The sequence below is a fragment of the Ambystoma mexicanum genome, chromosome 4p (assembly GCF_040938575.1).
Source record: "Ambystoma mexicanum isolate Mex_15411 chromosome 4p, UKY_AmexF1_1, whole genome shotgun sequence".
NCBI lineage: Eukaryota > Metazoa > Chordata > Amphibia > Caudata > Ambystomatidae > Ambystoma > Ambystoma mexicanum.
Genome location: NC_090927.1, coordinates 184367711 through 184391815, shown reverse-complemented (window position 1 = coordinate 184391815; position 24105 = coordinate 184367711). Strand labels below are relative to the sequence as shown.

General features: G+C 47.0%; 1 protein-coding gene across 6 annotated transcripts in view; it reads left to right on the top strand.

Annotated features, from left to right (window-relative positions):
- EFR3B (EFR3 homolog B) overlaps nt 1-24105 on the top strand; it is a 1154471-nt gene that overhangs the window by 817066 nt on the left and 313300 nt on the right. The gene's annotated exons all lie outside the window — the stretch shown is intronic.

The following is a 24105-nucleotide window of genomic DNA, read 5'->3' as shown; positions in this document are numbered from 1 at the left end:
AGCCTTTACATTCTTGCCCTTTGAGGCTGTTAACTCTGAAAACTGTGTTTTTAGTTGCGGTTACTTCCGCTCGCAGAGTGAGTGAGTTACAGGCACTTTCAGTTAAGCCACCCTTCACTGTATTTCACAAGGACAGGGTTGTCCTTCGAGTTCGTCCTTCTTTTCTTCCGAAGGTAGTGACGGAATTTCATTTGGCCCAGAAGGTTGTTCTTCCGGCATTCTATCCTCCTTCGCATCCTGGTAAGGAAGAGGAGAGGCTCCATAGGCTTGATCCTAGGAGACCTTTAAGCTTTTATGTTTCACGCATGTCCCGGGTCAGAGTGGACGATCAACTCTTTATTGGTTACGCTGGAAAGCGTTTGGGGCAAGCTGTGACGAAACAGACTTTGTCTCGCTGGATTATTTTGGCCATCTCGGAGTGTTACCGCTTGGTGGGTAAGGACCCACCGGCCGGCTTGCGGGCCCTTTCTACCAGGGGTATGGCTGCATCTACTGCCCTGCAGAGGGGTGTTCCTATTCGCAACATCAGTGATGCAGCCACCTGGGCTTCAGTACATACATTTGTACGTCACTATTCCCTCGATTCCATCCGAGGACAGGATCTGGCCTTTGGCAAGGCGGTCCTTTGCTCTGCTATTTGATTGGCTATTCTAAATTTTGATTCTAAATTCTTTCCCTCCTCCTTGCTCTGGTACTGCTTTGGGAGTCTGTCATAGATATGGAATACGTCGGAGGACCCAATCCCCTCGAAGAACAAGTTACTTTCTTACCTGGTAACGTTCTTTCGATGGGATGGTCCGACGACGTATTCCATATCGCTCCCGCCCTGCCTTCCCCGCTGCAGAATTTCTTTTGCAATTGCAGCTTACGTTCCGCAAGGCTTTGTGTCTGACTGGCAGTTGACTAATGTCACACGTTCTGGGGGAAAAAACTACAACTGAGGCTACGGGCGTTGTGCGTCCTACTTATCACATCGGATGACGTTGGACTTTGGAGGAGGTCCTCGATGACGGCGCATCGACGTCATCGACGCAGGACGCAGACGCCGAAAAAAGTTTCCGAAGCAGCACAGCTGTGGTGATTACATGTCATAGATATTGAATACATCGTCGGACCATCCCATCGAAAGAACGTTACCAGGTAAGAAAGTAACTTGTTCTACTACAGGAATGCTGTCATCATAGATAAAGCATTGATTGGATGGACGTTCGTTCAGTTTGGCATCTCCCTGAAGAAAACTCGGATGGGGCAGCATTGGCATTGGGTGTCTCGGTTATACTGCTTTCCCAAAAATTCCTTATCATAGATCAGCAGACGCTTGGAAGCATTCCTCCGTACTGTCTCTCCCAGTATTAATGATCACTTGGCCAAACATCTGCGACCAGAAGCCAGAGACCTTCTGTCCGCCTTGCCAGGACCACATGAGTCAAGAACCGCAGGCACTAGTGTTGATGCTCTCTGACGCTTCTCCTTGAGGGGGAGGGGAAAGGGCAATTGGGATTATTTCCAGAATGATCAGGAAATAACCCAACACAATTAACCTTTCTGCTAACTTTTATCATTATCCAGCTGGGACTAATTTGTCTGCTAATTCACCATAGGTTTTCTCGATCGACCAATGTCAGGCACTCGGAAGTAACCCTAAGGTGGCATGTAAACATGCTGCAAAACTTCTAAATAAATAATTATGTACTTACTTAGCCATTGCTTTCTGATGAATTTGATCACAGGCAAACTGTGCAAAAACATAGAAAGTGTTCACGTCTTCAGTTATCATTAATTTAAGGGATCAAGAGTAAGACTCGGACACAGTGACATTATGGAGATGGTTGAAGACTTTTATTGATCAAATTAAAGAGAGGGTTGTGGAAATCCTACCTATCCCTAACTTTAGGAAGAGGGGTGCCCTGCCTAAAAAAAAACTAAGGAGCATCTGTGTCAGAATGTCCAAGACAACAAGTTCTCCATCTGTGTCCAAAATCCTGACCTGACCCTCACACACTAAACTCAATATAACGCAACAGGTAAAATGTCTTTTAGCTGATAACCTGCAGCTCCTTTCCAAAGTTCCAACATAAAGTTCCAAAGTGTAAAAGAAATCAACTAAGTTCAATCAGTTAAAGGGGTTCTTCCCTTCCCCTGGATTTCCCCATGTTTCAATGTTCTTCACTTTCACAGTACCATACACCACAATCTCAAGGGGGATGACTCTTCCCCCGAGTTTCCTCCGGTTTACCCACTTCATCAATTCAAGATATCCGATTTCTCTCTTGATCTTCTTTTGGGTTATACCTTTCCATAATCTAAAGTGGTATGACCCTTCCCTTGAGATTTTCACATTCCCACAATTCACAGGCTCAAGGGGTATGCTTCTTGCCCTAAACTTTCAAAGCTTTTCCACAGTTTACAGGTTTCGCAGTTTCAAAATTCACAGGTTGAAGTGGTATGCTTCTTCTCCTGAGTTGCCTGGACTTTTCCACGGTTTACAGACTTCACGGTTATACAATTCACAGACTCAAGAGGTATGCTTCGTCCCCTGAGCTTTAGTGACTTCTCCACAGGAAAAAGGGGAGGGAGACTCGCTTCCCCTAGATTCCACACTTTTGGGAAACTGCTTTGTTCCAAGTTTAGCAATCTTGATTGGGTACGGGTCCCAGACTCGCTGTATGCCCGATTTGCTCTACTGCTAGGACTTTCTTGCTTGGTTAATTGGGTGTGGGTCCCAGACTTGCTGTATGCCTGGTTTACTCTCCCACCAGGACTTTCTTATTTCACACTTGGGTGCAGGTTCCAGACTCGCTGTGTGTCTGGTTTACTCTCCTGCCAGGACTTTCTTAATTGTTCAGTATTTGGGTGCTGTAAGGAAGGCATGGTATCAAAGTAAGACAGACACAAGTGACCACAGTTCAAGGGTGTTTATTGAACTTCATCAAGGGTGTGAAAAACACCTATCTAAAGCTAAATCTAAGATGGGAGCAACCTACGGCTATCATATAATAATAATAATCATGCAGTCCTAGTGGAGTCTCGTCAAATAAAAAGGGCCTGTACTAAAAAATAATAATGCCAATCCTTATTGCTGAGTTACAAAAACTGTGGAGTAATGTTCACAAAAAAGAAAGAAGTATTCACAAAAGGATAAGTCAGGATGTTCAGGCTGTTGACGTCCCTTCTCCACGTTTTTAGCATGGGACAAGGCGGTTCACTCGAGCATAGCACACTCTTGGGCTTCTTCGGCACGAGGATACAGTTCCTTTTACCAACATCAGGGTCCTCTGTGCCCAAGTCTCTTACTTTCAAAGTCTCTTAAAAACAACGAAAAAGTTCCTTTCCAAATATTCAAGTCGGGCGATTCACTCTTCACCCTGGATCCTCCTCTGCCGGGCTCAGATCCCCTTTTATACAATTAGCCTCCCTCCGCAGGGCTCAGACCAATTTTAGTTTGCAGGCATCCCTCAGTCGGGTACATTTGCCACAGTGATATCTTCTTGGGTGACTCCTTGTTCACCCCGGATCCCCCTCTTCTGGGCTCAGATCCCCTTTTACACAATTTGTCTCCCTCAGCCGGGCTCAGACCAATTTTAGTTTGCAGGCATCCCTCAGTCGGGTACATTTGCCACAGCGATATCTTCTTGGGTGACTCCTTGTTCACCCCGGATCCCCCTCTTCTGGGCTCAGATCCCCTTTTACACAATTTGTCTCCCTCAGCCGGGCTCAGACCAATTTCACTTCATATTGGCTATCTAAGACTTTTGAATGTGCACAGGATTTAGCTTGACCCGTTTGGATGACCACTTTGATTTTCCAGTTCATTCATTCTCATACTCTGTTGGCTACCAAACAGAGACCTTGGAGTGAGCACCCATGTTGCACCGGACCACTCTGTATCTGGTGCCTATTTCAGTTTCATAAAGTTCAATCACATATGAGTCATCTTTCCTCATACAATGCTGCCACTTGCAACCTTGAGCGTAACACAATCCGGTCTGCTATCAGTCTCTCTGACTCACTGGCTGTGTTGAATTCACTGGTGTTGGTTTGTTGTCAGAGCCAAGGACAGTACCACAGCAGCAGTCGCTTCTCCTCAACCTCAACCTGGCTATCAATGTGGGAGGGCCCCGTTTACCTTCAACACACACTGCACCGTTCTTCAGCTGCAATTCCTGGTCTTATGTTTCTTTTCCTCGCGGCCTCCTGAAAGTAGCGGTTCTTCCCCGAAAAGGTCCCTCCTTTCAGGCCACTCTGGTTTTGCCACCTTTCTCCTCGGTTTAAACTGCCATCACCGAATTTCTGCTTCCTCGTGCATTTTGCCTTGCTCAGAGTGTACTTTTGTGCTCCGTCTTGTATCCGTGTGGGGAAGTGTGATGGAAGTCAGGTGTGTGTAATTTGTCAGCAATTGCCTGACTCTGCCTGACCCTTGTGTTGGGACATGACAGGTGTACGGCTCTGGGCCATTGTCGCTCACGATGAATTGTCCTTGAGAAAGTGTTTGTGATGGTAAAGGGCGGGGGTTGAGCTTCTAGGTATCCTACCTTGTAGGATGGGGAGAAGGTGTTACGTGGAAGGGGATACCACATCTCCCCCTCTGGTGTCCCACTTCCACTCCCCTCATCCAGGTGATCCTCCTGCACTGGTCCACCCCAGGAACTGGTTGCAATAGCGATGGCCCTGTCCTGGCCATCTGGATGACAGATCCCCGGGGACTAGAGGGTGGGGCACCTTCAGGTTTCTCACAGCGCGGGTCCCAGACTCGCACTTCTCATTAGTAATCACATACTCTTTTATATAGTTCCAAGATTTTTTTAATATACTTTTCATATATTGGGTCAGAGACCCCCTATTCATTTGTCTTGGTCTCTTTGCTCATGTATCCCGGCTCCCTTGTTTGGGCTTAGCAGGTTCATCAATGGTATGCGGCATCTGCCATGAAGCGCCCCGGTGTCCCAACCTTAAGGATTTAGATGACAATTTACCTTTCAAACATCATCTTGGATTCAGGATCATCATTTTTGATTTCCCAATATTAAATGAGAGATGCAGATGCTTACAATATTCATACACCGCAACCAGAGAGTGTTGTAAACCAACCCGTGTATAGTCAAATACAACAATATCACCGGTGTATAATAAATAATGGATAAAAACGGCTCCTAATTTTGGAGGATTGGCTAGTAAATACTAAACTAAAAGGGGGCCAGCACGCATCCTTGTCGTAATCCACGAGTCGTACGAATCCATTTCGTATAAGTGCCTCGCTGATCTAATTTAACTCTAATTCCAGTATCCGTATGCAAGGCTATTAACATATTCAAAAGAGCAGCAAGGCATCCCAATTTATGCATTTTTTCCCATAGTGTTACTCTTCGAACACAATCAAAAGCTTTTGTAGTATCTAAGAAAGCTACAGACAGCTCTCTTTTAGCCGCCCTGCATTGTTCACCCACTACTTCAATTGTAAAATAATGTACCCCTTTTTAAAACCTTTTGATAAGGATTTGAGACATTCATATCCTTGGCCCATACTTGAAATTGTGTCAAAATAAAAGTCGCAAACATTTTATAAGAAGAATCAAGTAAAGATAATGGCCTATAATTACTCGGGTCGGCCCTGTCACCTTTCTTATGAATTAAAATCACTGTTGCTTCTTTCGATAATGGCGGTATAAAGTGCTTGTGCATTTCGGAGCGCACTAGCAACTTCAAACGTCTGTTGTGCTAGATGGGATCACCAATAAAGATCTCAGACCAAGTAATGGGACAGACTCAAAGAATATGGCAGAATACTGCTTTGGTCACCATTTAATAAAGCGGAGTGAACTGGCAGACATCGGACTGATGCTTGCACACTCACACACAAACTTGATTACACAGAGATTTTATACCCCAATATGCATCAACTATGACATCATCCTATGTGGCAAACTTTAAAACCTACAGACGGGTGGGATTGGTTAGGGGAACACATCTACTTATAGAATACATATAGGTTAGTACTTCATTGGCTGTCTCTTATCTGTGAGACACGCCCTTAGCTACCTCTTAATATGTGTAATACTGATTATAGCAGACAAAATGGCTGCGGATTGGTCTGTGCAGCATTGTATATCAGATTGACCCATAGACCCACTGATTATTTGGCATTCCCATCCAACCTTGGACTTTCAGCATGGCAAGCAGCACGTAAGCAAAACGAAACCCAGGTGCTTGCTCACGTCAGATTACTCTCCACTTTCCCAATTAGTCCATCATCTCTCATCAGTCTGACCGTAAGCCAATGTTCCCATCTGTATTTGATCTTGTAGCTCACTCTCTGTTCTGGGACATTTCAGGGAGTGTAAGCACCTCACTATCTTTGTCCACAGCTTAATGAATAGCCCTTGTTTTCGACTCCTGAATCACATGTGAGGAGACTGCAAATTTGACGATTTCAACCTCTTATTTACTGCTATTTAATACAGTTATGCTGGGCGTCATTGCTCCCTTTGGCCTCTAGAGACTTGCTCACTCCATTTTGTAGGAGCCTTGTCCATTGTTAATTGCCCAATACTTGGCTTTTGTAAATGTTTTCTTCTTCTTTAATCTAAAAGAAATATGTCTCACGTCCAAGACTTATCTGTCTGCCTTCCTTTGTGCTTTGCAGCTATTCCTTGAAATAGCATCCTTGATCCCAGGCCAACATAGACTCCTCTTCGTTTTGCATACAAGCCTAATTCTCCACTGTCTCCTGACTCTGCAGCCCTGCTCTGTTTCTGAGGTAGCTGAATTGAATCTTTGAACAAGCCGGCTTCCATTTTCTTACCATGGCTGTACTTGCCACGTTATATTTTCCTCTATAGCAAGCATATATATGTTTCATCTACCTTGTGTTGCTGCGTATTTATACGTATTGATCAGCAAGTTACTTTTTCTTCTCTGTATATATGATTACTAACATTTCGTACATGTTTCTCTTGTCGCTTCACTTACATCGTCATTCTTAATTATTTTCATATTTTTGGACCAATTCTTATACAGCTACTTACATTTTTTAATCACAGTTACATGACCTTGACTTTTTTTTGTAAGGCCCTTATCTTTCTCTTGAATTCCCTTTTTTTTAACTGAGTCATTTCATCCAACTTATGCATATGCTTCTTACATGCTCCTGTAGCTTTTAAAATACCCAACGACAAAAGATGAAGTAATAAAATACTACGTTGCAAGGTAAATTCTGCAGAGACACGTTCAGAGAACAGCCAAGGTTATAATTGGTTCCTACCAATGTGTTAAACTGGTTTGCAATCGAGCGCCTGCACAAAACGGCAAAAACAGGTTCCCTCACTTCCACCATTCATGGTGCCAAACTTGCCTGGACAGCAGAGTGCCAGGCTAGATCCAGGACAACAGCGCTATGATCACTTCCGCAAACCTCATGTTCAACGCTAAGTACATAGCATAATGGGATTAAATCTACAGATATACATATATAATGTAGGGTGGATGTTTGATGGCCATTTGACCACGTAGGAATGTCACCCTGAACTTTACTATTAGCTTCTCACTTTTTGTTGCTTCTTCGAGTTCCTCCTGGATCAGACTTTCTCGGTTAACTTTTGGGTTCCCACTCGCTTGGTTACACCTGCCCTCCAGTGCAACGGGCCCTCAATGCTGACAATGTGCTCCTCAGCCTCCCTCCGCCTCCTCTCTTGGGCCGGCTTTGCGTCTGCTCTTGTTGTGCCCATGTGGCTCTCCTCTCTGCCTTCTTCTCACTACTGTCTTTTTCCTGCTGTTGTCTTGGTTCACCTTTTGTGGACTCTGCTGTATCCTGGCTTTGTCTACTCCTGCTGCCCTTCAGCAAGCTCTGCGCCTTGGGCTTCTCCAGCTGGGGGTAGTTCTCATTCCTCCTCGCTACTATTATTAGTATTATTATTATTATTATTATAATGGTATTTATTGAGCACAGACGGAGCTTCGGGAAGCAACAGAGCGCTTTACAATCATAGGGGGGTGAACACAGTGAGAGAAGCAGTGAACAAGGGAGCGGGGAGCTAGCAACAGAGGAAGGCGGGCAATTGGCAGCAAAGGATCTACAAGCAACCAGGGGAGGAAACCGTGAGGAGAAGATCACCCAGTGTCAGGTAGTGTGGGGAGTGGAGGGTGTATGACCTGCATAGGTGCAAAGGAGAAGCCATTCCTTGAAGAGGTGGGTCTTTTGCTCCTTCCTGTATTGGGGAACCGAGGGGGCAAGCCTAATGTTGACTGGGAAGAGGTTCCAGAGTCTTGGGGTGGAGAGAGAGACAGCCTTTCTTCCGGACAGAGACATAGAGGGACAAAGTGACCTAGAGCAGCAGAGAGAGAGAGAGAGAGATACTGATAGACGGAGCGTGAGACCGAGAGGAGAGAGACAGAGACCCAGATAGGTGCAGATGGCATAGGCTAGGGGGGGGGGGGGTCAGGGTGGTATGGCAGACCTTGCCCATAGTACTAACCAATTATTGCCGCGAGATCTGTAAAATCAGTCCAAACCAGTCCAGTGCAAGATCATTTCGGGTAACAATCCATAAAACCAAAAGTATAACCTTTCAGCATATTTCATTTACATTTCAGCTCTAAGCACCATTTAAACAGCTGAAGACAGATTCAAAATTTAGCCTATCCGCTCGGCAAAGCGCAGGCGATTCTGTACAGTGTGCAATATTGTTATTTACAGACATCCTTTAAACGCGCGATAACACCATTGCAAGCACTCCATGCAAGGCAGTCGTGGAAATACAGCCCTTCCATCCAAGAGGCTCGTGCTGTCTGGAGCCATGTCCTTGCGGTGCCAAATCGGCGTTTACTGAGATTCGATCCAGCTTAGCTACCAATGCGATGGTCCGTCGGCGGTGGCGCGCCCCCTCCCAGAGTGCAGGTCCCTTCCCCCATAAAGGAATTCCCAGTTCTTGCTTAGAGGGCACCAGGGCGCCCGTGGTCGCCCTTAAATGTAATGCTCCTGCGAGCAGGAGTGTGTGTGCAGTGGATGGCGGGTTATTTCAAGAGTGTGAGGGGTCGAGGGTCGAAGCTCCATCTTGCCCGCAATTGCTTGAAAAAAATCCTTAATGTGTGTTTCAAGAAAGCGGGCCGTATGTAAAACCTTCTTCCGTCTTTCACAGTGAAAATGAACATGGCCGCTTAACATTGTAACACGTTTGCTTCCCTTGACATTGTTGTCAACAGTCGCCGTCTCGCTGACATGGACTGATTGTAAGACAGAGAAAGACTAGTTAGGTGTTGAACTATATCTACGCCTCAGGTGCAGACACCATTTCTTCCAAGACAGAGCGCCACGCGGCTCTCAGTTCGCAACAAGGCGCTAATAATGCCTTGGTCAAAGGATGGCTTCTGCACGGGATGTGAAGCTCGCGCAGGTGCGACAGATGGCAGAAGGCTTCAACTTCTTCAAAGCGCGTGCCCGTCCCCTTGGCCGAATCCCACGAAAGGCGCGGGCCTCGTTAGGAACCACGTGGCTGGAATTCATAGCGCCTTTGCTTGAGGTGCATTGTGTTCTTTTTGGCGCGCTTGGCACGCAGTAGTCCAAGGTTTTCCATTCTTTATTCCGTATTGGAGGCAGCTTTTTGGGTGAAATAATGACCTCGGTTACCTGGCCCACGTGAACCGAGAGCGTTTATGGAGCGCGGTGTTGCTGTCCCCCACAGGCCCAGCTCGGGCCCCACCCATTTATCGCCATGCTACGTGCACCCGACAGGCCGCTGGTGGCAATTCAGAAATCCGTTTTTTTTTCTGAAAACTCTCAGCGTTCGAGGCAGAACCTGCTGGCGTCACATCATTTTTCAGAAAATAAAAAATAAGTCCACCGGGGTAATAAGGAGGGCGATTTTCTAAAAACGAATGACCCCCTTAATGTATATTTTTTCATTTTAAAGTCCGTGTCATTCAGTGATGAAAGGAAATACCAACCCTGAAGTCTTCCCGCAGAGTTGTAATGAATTTCCCTTCAACGCTTGTGTGTTCTTAACACTACTCTGCAAAATATACTAACGATTATTACCTCTGTAGAGAGGGCATTTCTGCTTTGGCCAAGTGTGTATTCTAAACATTATAAACATGGGATTTTACTCTGGACAATCTTGCCCTTCCTAAAAGCAGGCTGAACGTTTTCATAGTTAAACATATTGTTTCTTGAATGACCGGCAGAGGGCAGCAGAACATCAGGGACGGCACCAGCATCCCCATAGCTAGCTCTGTCCTCTGAAAACCGGTCCATTGTTTTTTTTGTTGTCACTTTTAATCGGGTGCACGTTCCACTGCACATTCTCTATGTGCGCGTGCTTCGCTTGAATCTTGCATTCTCGCTTGCCAGCTCTTGATGTTAGTCATTAATCTAATGATATCCGTAAATAGTGATTCCCGTAAGATTTGTATTCAAATAACACAAAGGCGGGGTGGGGTGTTCAGATGTTCTCCACGTCTGTTAATTGGCACTGGCAGCAGCTGGGCAACACCATTGAGCTGGTCGGGCTCTAGCCACCCCCTCCCCGAAATGTTGGGCTATTTTGACTCGACCTGGCTGACCTACAGAGCTGTGGCTGGACAGAAAAGGACACTGACATTAAAGGCGCCTGGGCTTCACTGTTAACAAAGGCCCAGCAATTACTAACATACAGCATTTCACTGTCAGCGCCTGCATGCATATGCATACATTTGTAGGCCATTGAAATGGGGATGTGGGGTTAGCACTTGCATGCCAGGGGAGTGATTGGAAGGGTAGAGGAGACAGGAGACCACTCATTCTCACATCAGACCATAAGTGGGTGCTTTCAGAGGTAAAGGGCAGAGTGTTCTGCTTTTAACACTGAAGCGTCACCAGAACAGTCTCATTGGAATGTGTAAAGAAGTTGGATGCCCTCACACAGGTACGTTTGCCCCTCCCCACACTTTCTGAAGTTATCACCTACCCCTTCATTTGAAGGGTTACTCCCCCCACCCACTACATGTTAATCTAGATGCACCCCTGGAAGAGGCTGATGTGCACACCTGCTACCGGCAGGGAAGTGAGGAGGGAAGCCTTTCCAGAAACTGGCAGCATTCAAGGTCTACTGTGTTTGTGCAGAATCAGGAAAATGGACTTGCACAAACACAGTGACATTTTAAAGCTGCTACTTTCAAGACACCCATCGCCCTCTGCCTCAGCAAAATCAAGTGCTCACGCCAGCCTCCTTCCCACAGGTGCGAGCCAACAAATAACCACATTATGTGTACTTTGACATCCGAGGGTTGGGGGCTGATGTGTGCACTTTCTTTTCTTCGGCATATGGGTCATGTGGCTAGAATAGCGCTTTGGTACAGTCAGTCTAGTCTCTTATAACTAGCATAACTTTATATATTTCGTAACTTTGTTTTAATGGGCATGTAGGCATGCATAGTAAAGTAGGCATGGCATCTGTCATTGCATGGCTACACTGGCCTTTTGGTGCAAGCAGTATAGTCACGTATTACTGTGGCATGACCTTATATGGGCACGTGTTATGCTGCCCAATGTACCTTTTTTTCAAGATTATTTTAAGTGCTGTCCATGGCGTATACACATTCTCAAAGCAACTAAATGTTGCATGCTGTCTTTAGATCCAATTACATTTTCATTCTTGCTGGCATATTATGCCTTAAAATGTACTATTTTATACTTCCCACGCCACGACGCGTGGGGTTAGACGATAGGGGGTTGAGTCTTCAAGTTGACCCTGCTTAGTTTTTTGAAGTCGCTCCTCCATCACCTGTTTGCCCCCTCCCCCCTGACATGTAGGTTTCGTTGTCCATGACTGGCAGTTATCTAATGCACCTCAATAGTGAGGATCAAGGGGCCCCGTTGTGCCTGGTACCACAGTCCATCACTGCCTCACCAGAAAATATCATTTTCGGAAAGGTTCTTTTTACAGTGATAACCCTGCCGCAGCCGCTGGTTGGGATGCCGAATTGTAACAGTCTCTACTGATGGATGGATTTTCCTCTCTGCCACCTGCCATCAGACCGAGTGGGCCGGGCACTTGGGTCTCACCATCATTGTGCCCTCAGAGCTCAGTATCTCTGGCACCTGCTTTCCTTTGCAGTGTGCCCTGGACCCAGCTCCACCCTATTGTCGTGCCTACACTTCTCCCAGGGCTCCGTATCTCTGGGCTATCTGCTTTCCTTCCCAGTCTGTGCCCTCTTGCTGCCATGCCTAGTGTGCCTCCAGTGCTCCGTATCTCTCGGCTATCTGCTTTCCTTCCCAGTCTGTGCCCTCCTGCTGCCATGACCCGTGTGCCCCCAGGGCTCCGTATCTCTCGGCTATCTGCTTTCCTTCCCAGTCTGTGCCCTCCTGCTGCCATGACCCGTGTGCCCCCAGGGCTCCGTATCTCTCGGCCACCTGCTTTCCTTGCTAGTGTGCCCTCTTGCTGCCATGCCTAGTGTGCCTCCAGTGCTCCGTATCTCTCGGCCACCTGCTTTCCTTCCCAGTGCACCACTGATCACTCTCCCTCCTGCCGTCATACCCACTACTCACTTCTTGCCTCTTCTGCCGGTACACCCCGTGTGCCTAGTTTGTTCCCAATACTCATCTCTCTGTCACCCGCTGTCGCGCGCCAGTACTCTCAGTATCGCTCTGCCCCCTGTTGTTGCACCCAGTTTTCCCCGGGATGCCTCTCCCTCTTGCTTAAGTACTCACTGTTTCCCCTGTGGTTACGATACCTCTTCCTCCTGCTATTTTACCCAGTGTGACCCAGTGTTCGGTATCTCGCTCCTGCTTGCTGTCACACCCAATGTCCCTCCTGCCATTGTTTCCTCTGAAGCCCAGTGGGCAGTGGCCCCCTTCCACCCTGCATTTACTCAGCAGTCCCCGGGCCCTTCTGTAGTGGTCCTTGCACGGTATTGCTCTTCTGGTTCACATGCAGTGGGAACGAGCCTCTGCTTCTCTTTCCCATCTGCTGTTTTACCCATCATGCCTTTCGCGAGCAGTTTCTTCCTCTCCATGAATATGTCAATGTGCCTTTAAGGGGTTTATAAAATCTAGCACTACATTTAGCTGTTCTATTTCAAACTAGGTTAGCGTGTTCGCATCTAATCATTTATCCACTGTTGCTCCCAAACGCCTGGGTCGCCTGCGGCCCCTGCATCTGCAACCCGTGTTCTTCTGTTTCGCCCTTGGAACATGCCCTCCATTCCATGCATAGCACAGTGATACCAATAAAGCGCTGTGAAGCAGGAGCTGAAGGTCGCCCAGTGAACAGGAGCTCCTGCTGGGGGACTAGGAGCCTCTGCTGAGGGACTGGGAGCCTCTGCTAGGGGACTGGGAGCTCGTGCTGGGGAACTAGGAGCTCCTACTGGCGGACTAGGAGCTCCTGCTGGGGGACTAGGAGCTCCTGCTGGGGGACTAGGAGCTCCTGCTGGGGGACTAGGAGCTCCTGTTGGGGGACTAGGAGCTCCTGTTGGGAGCCTGGGAGCTCCTGCTGGAAGCTCCTGCTGGGGGACTAGGAGCTCCTGCTGAAGAACTAGGAGCTCCTGCTGGGGAACTAGGAGCTCGTAGTATATCTGATGTGCAGGAAATCACACTTTACATGTTTGAATACATTCTAAAGGACTCACACGTAGTAGGAAGTATGAAAGAGTCACTTTTTAATCAACTTCTCAAAATTATGCGGAGTAAAAGCCAAGTTAACGCATGGATTGTCTGTTCAGAATTGTGCCTGTGATCACCATCTGGCATTTACACTATCCCGGAACACAGAAGGCGACTTGGGAATCACGGTGCATAGCTTCACAGGAACAAAAAAAACAATTGGAAATGCAGATTCCTTCACAGCGACGGCCCTGCCTCCTTATGCCAAGTTTCAGAACAGTTATCCAATCCCTGGTCATCACTGTGCCCAGGCCCTACTCACAGTCGTGTCAGATGCCACCTGGACCCCTCCCTATCACACTGCCGCACACCTCATCACAAGACCAATGCAATTTTACCATGTAACCCCCCATCCTCCTAGAAGACCCATGGTTGCCCTTCAAGGACACACCATATTCAAGCTAGTCTGAATCGCCTTCAATGGGGTTATCCATTTTTATGGTCTAATTCTATTCAGTTTTGCAAACTGAAGTCTATATTTGCCTTTCTGAGTTCATGTTGCATTGTATTCAGATGAGAATGTCAAAGTATTTGGCAAGAGTGGAATAGCTAGAAACTATTCAGCCGGAGCCGAATAGCTTTTTTTCAGCCAGAATTCGGCCGAATACTTCGAAGCCGAAGTTCGGTACACCCCTACAACCAAAACAACCAAAACACCACGATATCCCCTGGTTTCAACAATGGAAATTATTTCAAAGTTATTACTTCAAATTATTTCGAAATATATATGTAGTTGTGGGTTAAGGGGTTAAAAGGGGGTGTGGAGGATTCGGTAGTAGGGGTATATGTGAAGGGGAAGGGAGCATGGGGTGAACCCACATTAAAAAAATGTAAGCACAATTTCTAAGTAATCACTTGAAGTAAATTACCTCAAAGTAATTTCTTTCAGCGAATTAACACGGAACCCACTCTAGCCTGGTGAGTGTCTCACCATCTTTGCAGGCCAACGGCAACACCAGAAGCCACAACATTGCCACACTGGAGGCAAAGAATTTCAAGAACGAAATCCCAGGAAACAGTCAATTTCCTTCAATGCACGCTTTCGCTGCTACAAGCCACTAACTCAGCTGAGACCGGCCCTCCATCCTGCACCTCAGGAAGGACTCAAGACCCTACTCTTCAAAGAACACCTTGACCAGCACTCTGAGCTCCATACAAGCCACAACCCTACTTCACCCATTCTTGATCTCCCTTCCCTTGCCCCTTAGCCCGCTTCAATGTTCAGCAAGGGTAATTCAAAACTGTGGGGCCCAGTGGCAGAACTGAATTCTAAGGCACTGTGTTTGAAACCTTTGCTGGTCAGACTAATGTAATTAGTATGTGCAGGGGGTTGTCACAGTTAGACAAACTTTATAAAAGGATACAGTTGTGTAAAGGATACAGTCAGCATCCACTCTCGGGAAGCCCTTCCCCTCTGGGGTAGCTTGAACGTGCAGCGAACCAGATTCTTCCGGGACACCTTGCGCGTGATGCTAAACAAGACTTCCCCCCCCCCCCCAAGAGCATAGCCTGTAGGAATTTAATTATAACTAACAGGCCAGGGGCTTGAGCGAAAAGGCAGGAGCAGCGACAACAGAGCTAAGGGAGCAAACAAAACAGTGATTCAATAGAGTAACTAAGGTTACCCAAAATGCAGCGACCAGCCACCCACAATTACCCTCTCTTACCTGCTTAGCCAGAAAGTAATCCCACAACCTTATGCAAGTCAAAACACACCACGGAAACCAGGTGATGCAGGAAGAAGGTCCCAGTTGGTAGAAGTTAGTGCAGAAATTCACCTAACCCGAACGGCACGAGGGCGCCGCTAGTGTCCAAAAAGCAATCCCTTATTCCATTCAGCAAAGCGTCCCTGAAGTGAAGGTAAGCAATCCAGGTAGTGACCAGTAGAATCAGGAGAGCGTTCATATAGTCACGTTGATGCGTAGAGTGATGTATTTTGTGACAAAATGAAAAGTACCATTAAACAATCCAGAATGCGTAGAATAATGAAGGGGAATTAGGAAGTCCGTGAAGAGCTTAATTGGAAGTTTAGTGATGGGGAAGCAAATCCGAAAGCGTCACAACAAACAGGAGCAGGAGAGAGCAATCCGTATACAAAGCCAGGAGTTCGATTACCAAAGGGAAAACAGTCGAGGGTTTTGGCGCCAGAAATGGTAAGGGAGGAGACGTATGGAATAGTCCTTAAAACAAGAGCCGGGTCCAGGAGATTCAGAAAACAGGATAACGAGAATCGGGCACTTCAACTAACTGCTTAGTTTTAGGAGCACCCGTTGCATGGACAAGCTGAGTTAAGTACGAGTGTCTTTCCCAGGACATGAGATGCGTTGTCGGCGTGTCACGTGATCGCAAAAAGGGGAAATGCTGGGAAATGTAGTGCGGCGTGTCCCGCGACTTGGAAAAAGTCGCCAAGGCAACTTCCACATGGAAACGGATGACCCTAGTCGTCCGTGTGCAGGAACACGGGGCATGACAGTAGTCCAGGAGATTACTGCTAGACCCGTCAGACCTGTCAATACTCGTAGACACCAGCCCTAGGGTAGACTCGTTTGTTGATGCTAAGAGAGACTTATTACATGCGCTTAGATCCGAAAGGTCCAATGGCAATGAGACTTGCATATATAGGCTGGGAGAAACTTATTGCAACATTCTCATCGTTTCTAGGAGCACTGGAGGTCATGGACTGAAAACAGCGAGAGAGACCCAGATTGAAACGAATTTCCAGGGCACAAGATGGGCGGTGGGACTTTTTGTTGTGCAAGCTAGTTACAGTATAATATCGCCTTTAAATGGTTCCTTTAAATGATTTGGAAAGGTTCTTTCATCCCGATCACAAGATTAGTTTGATGAAAACAGTAATGTTGTCCTTGCACAGCGAGGCTTTGGGAAGGAATTGACGCTTATTTGTAAGCACTGGACCCATGTTTTTGAATAGCCAAATAATTGCATAGCGACAGGGCACCGTGTTATGTTGCTTAGACGGAGCCGTCCAGAGCTTTTGACCCGGTGAATCCCAGTAGCTTGGTGAGGGCCATTTTAGCCATTGGTATTCTGAGTTAACCTGCTTGTGGTGATTGTGGCATTTTTAGGAACAGCCGGTGCTTCGCCTTCCATTAGGATCGAGCGTGGAATCTATAAGGGCGGTGGGCGTGCACTGCGCCATTTTCATTGGCTTCCCATTTCGTTCCTGGTGACCTTTTGTGACTTGGGAGCGGATGTGCGTCGTGTTGGCCCTTTCCCTATTCTGATGTGAGCATGCGCTGATGACGCACCGTTGCTAGCTTGCACGGCTTGATCTCATATGCAATTCATTGCAGCCTATACTGATTACATGTCCTGCGTTCTCTAGATTTAAAAAAAATCAACAGTAATAAATCTGGGAAAAGACAACATTCGACTTTTCAGTTCAAAGGGACCCTGGAATTCCTCAAACGCCCCCCCATTGCACATTTTTTGGTCTTCGATTTTATTCCGACTTGACAGGTCTGAAGCACATAGAAAGACCGCCTCTCAGCATGTCCCAAGCATGTGAAGGTATTTTTAGATTTAGTCCTAATTTCCACAGCTATCCAAAGTGCCTCATGCTGAGGCTTAGGTGGCCAAAGTAAAAATAGTGGCATTTATACGGCTGCCTCTGTGGAGATTTGCCAATGGGGTGGTTGCTCCGAAGATATGAGAGCAGATTCTGCAGAAGTTTACTGGGACGAAACCCTTCCTCCACGCCTGCCCTACGTGTGCAGCCCACAATGAGTTCGGATTGAAATATTTAGAAGAGTGGTTACTGACTAACCCTAGCGCTGTGCTGTATCAAACATTGTCATCAGGCTTGCGTGTGGCATAGTGAAAAGGCCTTCTGCATTTCCTTGGTTTGCATACGTTGCTTTTGATTTGTCTAAAACTAGCACCCAGAACCTTTCTCTTTGCTTTTGGTTTTTCTCCTCCCCTCCTCTGCTGACCTCGTGGCTGTATCCGTAGCTGCACTGGTTACCTGGACACCCTCTGATCTCGGGCCCAGGTCCCTCCCCCACCAGCGTCGCACACCTGCACTGCCTGCCTGGCAACCCCCGCACTGGGGACTCTTTCTATATCCATAGAATCAGCCTACCAGCACTTGACACTGATGTCAGGGGAGGCAGGCGGGCGCATGTGAATCCATGAAAGATACCAATGCTGGAGAAATGGAGTTACAGGTAAGAAACTATTCCCTTCCCATGTACTGCACTGTCCCTTCCCCCTTCCCACGCACTTGCGGGATCTGAATGACACCTGGCCTAGTAGGATCGTTGTCTGTCCTCCCTTTGTTCCCCGCCCTTGCCTCGTCGCGCCTTGAAACACTTGTGTATAGGCGCGTTATAAATGCCAAATCATATATAATATAATATCATATGGAAAGATACAGTTGTCGAAACAGAAGTGACATTTTGAGAATAATGCTTACATACTTGGCAGACAACTTTCTGAATCTGCCAAACATATATTGAGTTGATCCTGTTCTTCGATAAACAGGTTTTCATTACCAATACCCATTTTAACTCTTTAAATACATCTTTGCTATATGGGATGGCAACTGTTTCTCTTATTGTGTCTGCCCTTTCTGTCCTTGTATAGCTGAGACTAGTTATGCATGTGTTGTATTTTTGCCCTATGTTCAAGCTTATGACAAATGTCATCACTGTGGCCAACACATTTGTATTTATGAATGACTAATTCTACCTCTGGCTCTTTAGAACTAATGCACTTTTTATGTGATACTCTGTCTGGAAAAATCACAATAAATTAATTGCTTCTTTTTTAGTATTGCTTTTAGACTAGCCAATCTGATTCATTTTTAGCATGTCATGTGTTATTCATTGTGTCTGGATGTTTTCTATTTTAGTGATATGCACTTTAATGGGGAATATACATTTAGTCACTGGTTATTCAATTTGTTATGTAGTATTAGAAACTTTAAAACAAAAACTCAGAAACCCGGACAACTGTATCTTCTTGGGACAACGTTTGTGTTTAATTTTCTTCTTTACGAAAATTAGACTCTTTGGATGTTAGATACCTTTCACAAACCCATGGTTGTGTGTTTAATATGTTGTTGATTTCAATGCCTTCCCATATATTTCCTTTTATGTAAATTGTAGTTGACTCACCTGCTGTCATATCAAGGATTACTATGTTAATTTCCGTGGTCATTGTTTGACCTTGTTTGAATCTAGAACTCTATTCGAGGAGTTCTAATGGTTATGATTTGTTTAGTCCCATTGGGCCTTTGAATTGGCGTGCAGGGCTCGTGGTGTAGATATTGGAACTCTGGGTAAGTTCATGTTAGGTGGGGTGCTTTCCAAGTGAGACATGCAGTCCACAAGTTCCACTATTCTCCTCCTCTGACGTCTGTCTTCTGGCTAAGTCTTTAAGCACTGGATTAGTGAATGATCTTATGTAGAAGCACAAATGCATTCAAAACCACTCCCTACACACCTTTTCCAACTAATTTGCATAATATAGTTTAGTCCATGCACGAGCCATGCACCCAAAAACCTGTGGCTGCATCGTGTCCTAACAGAAAGAGGAACTTTGGTAGACTTCCATATCTATTCCTCTCTTTTCCAGTTCCTTTGTATTTGATCTACCGCTGGTGATTTCTCAAAAAATTGACAATGTGTCCCTGTGAGGTATTGCCATCTGTCAAGGGTGCAAAGCCGTGGCCTTTTTGATTTTTAATAACAAATAGAATCATGAGGGTGATTCCATCTTAAAAGTGGTAATCTGCAACCAGATTATCTTTTCCTGTTGACTCTGTGACATAAGCATAGTGCACTCGTGCCCTGCCGTATTAGTAGCCTGATCCACGGCACCCGCTCTACTCGTGGGACAGAGTGGGTTCAAAGGTCATGGAAGCTGCAGACACTGCTAAATCCCTGCAGCGCAGAAGCGGCATTTAAGGTATGCCCATCTGTGTACCCAAAACTAAGACGATCATGAGTCGTCCATGTTGGTGGCAGGTTAAACTTAAATAAAAGTTATGGCTACATTTAGGCATAGTGCATGGTGCTACTTGCGATCGCAACTGCCACATCCCAATTGATATTGTACATGTGTCAGATCCTGCGAACCAGCTCCAGTATGGAAGATGATGTGTATTCTGTTCAGCAGGTTGTAGCCTGCCAAATGTCAGGACGAGAACCTGTGAGGCCGGGCCTCCTCTTTGATCTCTTTGTAAGGGCAGGTAATACTCTCCACCCGAGACAGCCACACAGCAGGCAGCTGTCCCAGGCCGAGGCATCAAGAGAGCACACCCATTCAAACTGAGTAGCCTCGCACCAGGGTGCTGCATGTCTAAAGCTCTTTGTTCTCAGTAAGAAGGGAAGGGAGTGGGATTATGATAGGCAGGAGGGCTCTAGGCAATGGGATATGGTTTACACCATTTTGGTTCCGTCTGTCCCTCTCTCTTTCTTGTCCCCCTCCACTTCCTATGGAGCAAAACACTTTGGGTGCGACGTCAACAGGGCAAAGTCCACTTCGTCCCAGAGCAAGGATTGGACCACTAAGGCAGTCTAGCTTTTAGTCCGATCACCTGAGGATGTTTGTCCTTAAAAGAAGGGGTCTTCCACCTCTTCTTCACATTCACTCAGACCCTCTCAGATCCTTTATGGCTGCAGATTCCCTGTGAAGATCTCACTGGACTTCCTTTGGGAAAGTTGTACTCTCCAAAGCCCTCATCCTGAGGTGAAGAAGGAATCATCCAAGACAAAGGAACCTACCACTTCCAGGACATTTCAGCTGTGGATCAGGACCTACCACTCTGCACCGCAATCATCCTATCCTCAGATCCCCTTGTAAAAGCTTCACAGCAACCGGAGGAACAGACCATCCAAAGCTCCCTGTTCACTGCACCGAACCGATCGGTCTGTGTTCACTGCACCAAACCGGTCACTTTGTGTTCACAGCATCTGGAACTGGAGGGAAGTCACTGTGCTGGCTGCTGTGCTTCTCCACCAATGGAACATGTGCTTTTACCTTCGACCAGCTCAACACAGCATCGTGCCCCAGCCAAAGCTCATCACCTAGTAGGTGCGAAGAGACTGCTCAACGTCGGGACCTGAACCGAGTCACTTGGGAGTCACTTGCAGACTCCAACTCGGGGTTACAACCACAGTTTAGCCCAGCTAGCCCTTGAACTGCTGCCTCATTGATCGCATGCCAACGCACCCAAGGTCACCACTTGGTACACCTTCACACCCCTCTTAAGAGTATAGCCTTCCCTCGGCCCACGTCACCGCAAAAAGCTAACGATGTATATCTCTTAACTGTTCCTCTTTCACTTTTGATTGTGTTGCCTTTTGGTTTGTAGACTTATGAGGGCTGAGCGGGCCATAGTGCCTCTGTTCATCCTTGTATTCCCGCAGAGCAGAATCCAATGTGTCACAGTGCCTGAGTACCAGAGTACAGTAGGATGTACTTTATTCTACCCCTGGCGAATCATAGATGTTCAAATGTAAACATGACTTTGTTTTCTCCTTCTCATTTTTACTAGATGTTTTATACATTTGAATTTGTATGTGTTTGGAATGGCTGTCATTGCTTTCACCTGCAAAATTCCACACTGAAACCCATTTTTATAAAGTACTCTGCCCCTGAATGAATTGTACTGGGTTTGTATGCATTGGTTAGCAATGAGAGGTCAAACTCTTTGTATGTTTTCATAGAATATGCACATATGCTCACAGGTCCTCACATGCTCCCGCCCCTTCCAGAGATTCCTAATGTTCTCCTTCCTTCCCCTTCCTTTCCATGTCTTTCAAATCACTTCTCCCACCTCCTCCTTTGATCCTTCACTCAATCTCTCTCTCTCTGACTCTCGTTTTCTCTTTTTTTCAAACTCTCCCCTCCCCCGTACTTGTATCTCTCCAGCTGCCCGCTCCTCTTCTCTTGCGCCTCACTCCAACTCCTACACCACTTCCTGGACTTCGGCTGCTTATATGATACAGTAGCCCCGCCCCAGGTGCCCCCTCTGCTCAACTGTACCCAGCTGGTAATGGTTATCATTTGCTTGGCCCCATTGGTGCATTTAGATTCGCTTGCAGGGCTTGTGGGGAATGTGCAAGGGCGTTGGCTCAAGCTCCTACATACGGCAGAACCTTCTTGAAGGCTGGCCGCCACCTTATTTTTCTTTCAAGTGTCAGAACAGTGTGTCCTGGGTAGGCCACGCCTACGGCACCTTTTGCTTGGATGCTCATGCTTTAGGAAATTGCTTCCCCTAAAATTGCTTTTGTCCATCGTGGGAAAGCAGTGTGTATTCTGCCTTGTCCATCTTTCTGTAAAGGGGACATGTTCCTGCCACTGATTTGCGAGAAGCGTTTAACTTATTGGTGACATGATCTCCTGATGACAGGTTCTCGGAGTGACCCATGAAGGGGTGAAGGTGGTTTGTCAGACTACCTTTGCCACCTCTAGACCCAAGCCTATGCCGCAGGTGATGACACACGGGCCCCCTCTAACCGCTGTCTCCAGTTACAGCGCAGGAACTTTGTCTAACTTTCATATATTACTGAATCAACATATAGGTCCCACTCCTGATGGCCTGTGATAGTTAGTGTGCACACCAAAGCCGACCTTTGTGGTCCCAGTCACCCAAACACCCACAAATCCAGCAACACGTTTTTTCTGGTGTACACTGGGTTCGTAGATCTGGATTTTTGGATTCATTCGGACCCGTGAGAAAAGACTGCAAACATGCATTAGTCTTGAAAATACAAAAAAAAAACGCAGGAACAAAGATATAAATCACCAGGACCCTTTTGCAAACCTTTAAAACTGTGCATATGCAGCACGGACAGGCAAGAGCCACAGGAACATTCAAAGTGAGTCCCCCGCCCTCTTTATACGAGGTTAGGCTGGACCCCATGGCAGGTTACATGATAATGAGTACATGGCCTGGTCAGGAAATTAAGAAAAAGTGATGATTACTGGAAGGTTTGGAATGCATCTTAACCTCTAGCGTAGCTCTGGGCAACCCTCCAGACCATTGTCTTTTAGGCTTCCAACCCATTACAGAAAGGGTAAAGACCATTTGCAAATCAGACTTGGTACCACCTCAAGAAGGTTAGTGCAGCCGAACTGCTAGATCACATCCCTTCTGCACAAGACCACAATCATCCCCAGACATGTTTCAGCCTAGTAGGACCTCATCAGGTTTGGGCTCCACGTCTGGGCATGCCCGTCCCACTCGAGGTGACTAAGCAAAGCAAGAGGTGATGACTAGACATTTTAGAATTATTCTTGACCTCTGGCATAGCTCTGAGCAACCCACTCCCTCCTTCCCTGCAGCTCTCTGGCCAGCCTCTCTTGGCCCTCTTCCTGCTCCTACCTGCAAGGCAAAAAACCTCGGTGTCATCTTCGACTCCACACTCTCCTTCTCTCCTCACATATCTGATGTCTCTAAGAAGTCACACTACCAGCTGCACCTCCTCAGAGGTTTTCTTCCTTTCCTCTCCTTCCCCCAGAAGCTCACTGTCTCCAGAGCCCTGGTTCTCTCTAAACTGGACTACTGTAACAGCCTCTATCTAAATCTGCCTGTCTCTACTCTCCACCCTCTGCAACTCATCCAGAACAGGACTGCGAGACTTGTCCTTGGCCTCAAGCCCAGGGATCGTATCTCTCCAGGACTGAACTCTCTGCACTGGCTCCCAGTGGCTGCGAGGATTAAGATCAAAACATTCTGCATTGTCCGCAAGGCCTGCTGGGGCCTGGGGCCAAAATACCTTCAACTCTCTCTTCCTAAATATCCCCCTTCTCAAGCTCTTCGCTCATCCGCCTCCAACTCCATCAGGGTCAGCCGCTTCTCCAAGCAACGAGTTGGGGGTAGATCTCTCTCTGCGGAAGGGGCCTCCCTCTGGAACAGCCTTCCCGCCTCCCTGAAACCTGATGAGAACCATCTCCGGTTCCGGAAGCACCTCAACACCTTCCTCTTTGCTTCTGCTTTCTCTCCCCCTCTCCCCTGCTAATTCCTGACTGAAACTGCACTGAATCTGCAACTGGGCCACTCTCACCGATCTCGTTCCTTAGCCCAGCCACTCTTCCCCTTGCACCTCCCTGGCAACCCCTGCACTGCGGGACTGTCTCTGTATCCCTACAGCCCCCCCATCCCAGCATTTGTCTGCACTTACCTTGCACTTGCCACCAGCTGGCCCTTTTTATTTATCTTGTTATTCTACTACCCCTGTACTGCACTTTCCCCTCTCCCTTTCCCCTTGCACTTTCCCTTCCCCTCTTCTCATGCACTTGCGTGATCTGAATGACACCTGGCCTAGGAGGATCGTTGTCTGTCTTCCCCTTGTTCCCCCCTCCCTGCCTCATCGCGCCTTGAAACACTTGTGCATAGGCGCAGTACAAATGCCATATTATATCATATCATAACCCTTCAGACCATGTTTTGAGGGCAAACATGTTTTGGGGTTGCGTGTGTTCTTGTGCAGGATACCAGCCATTTG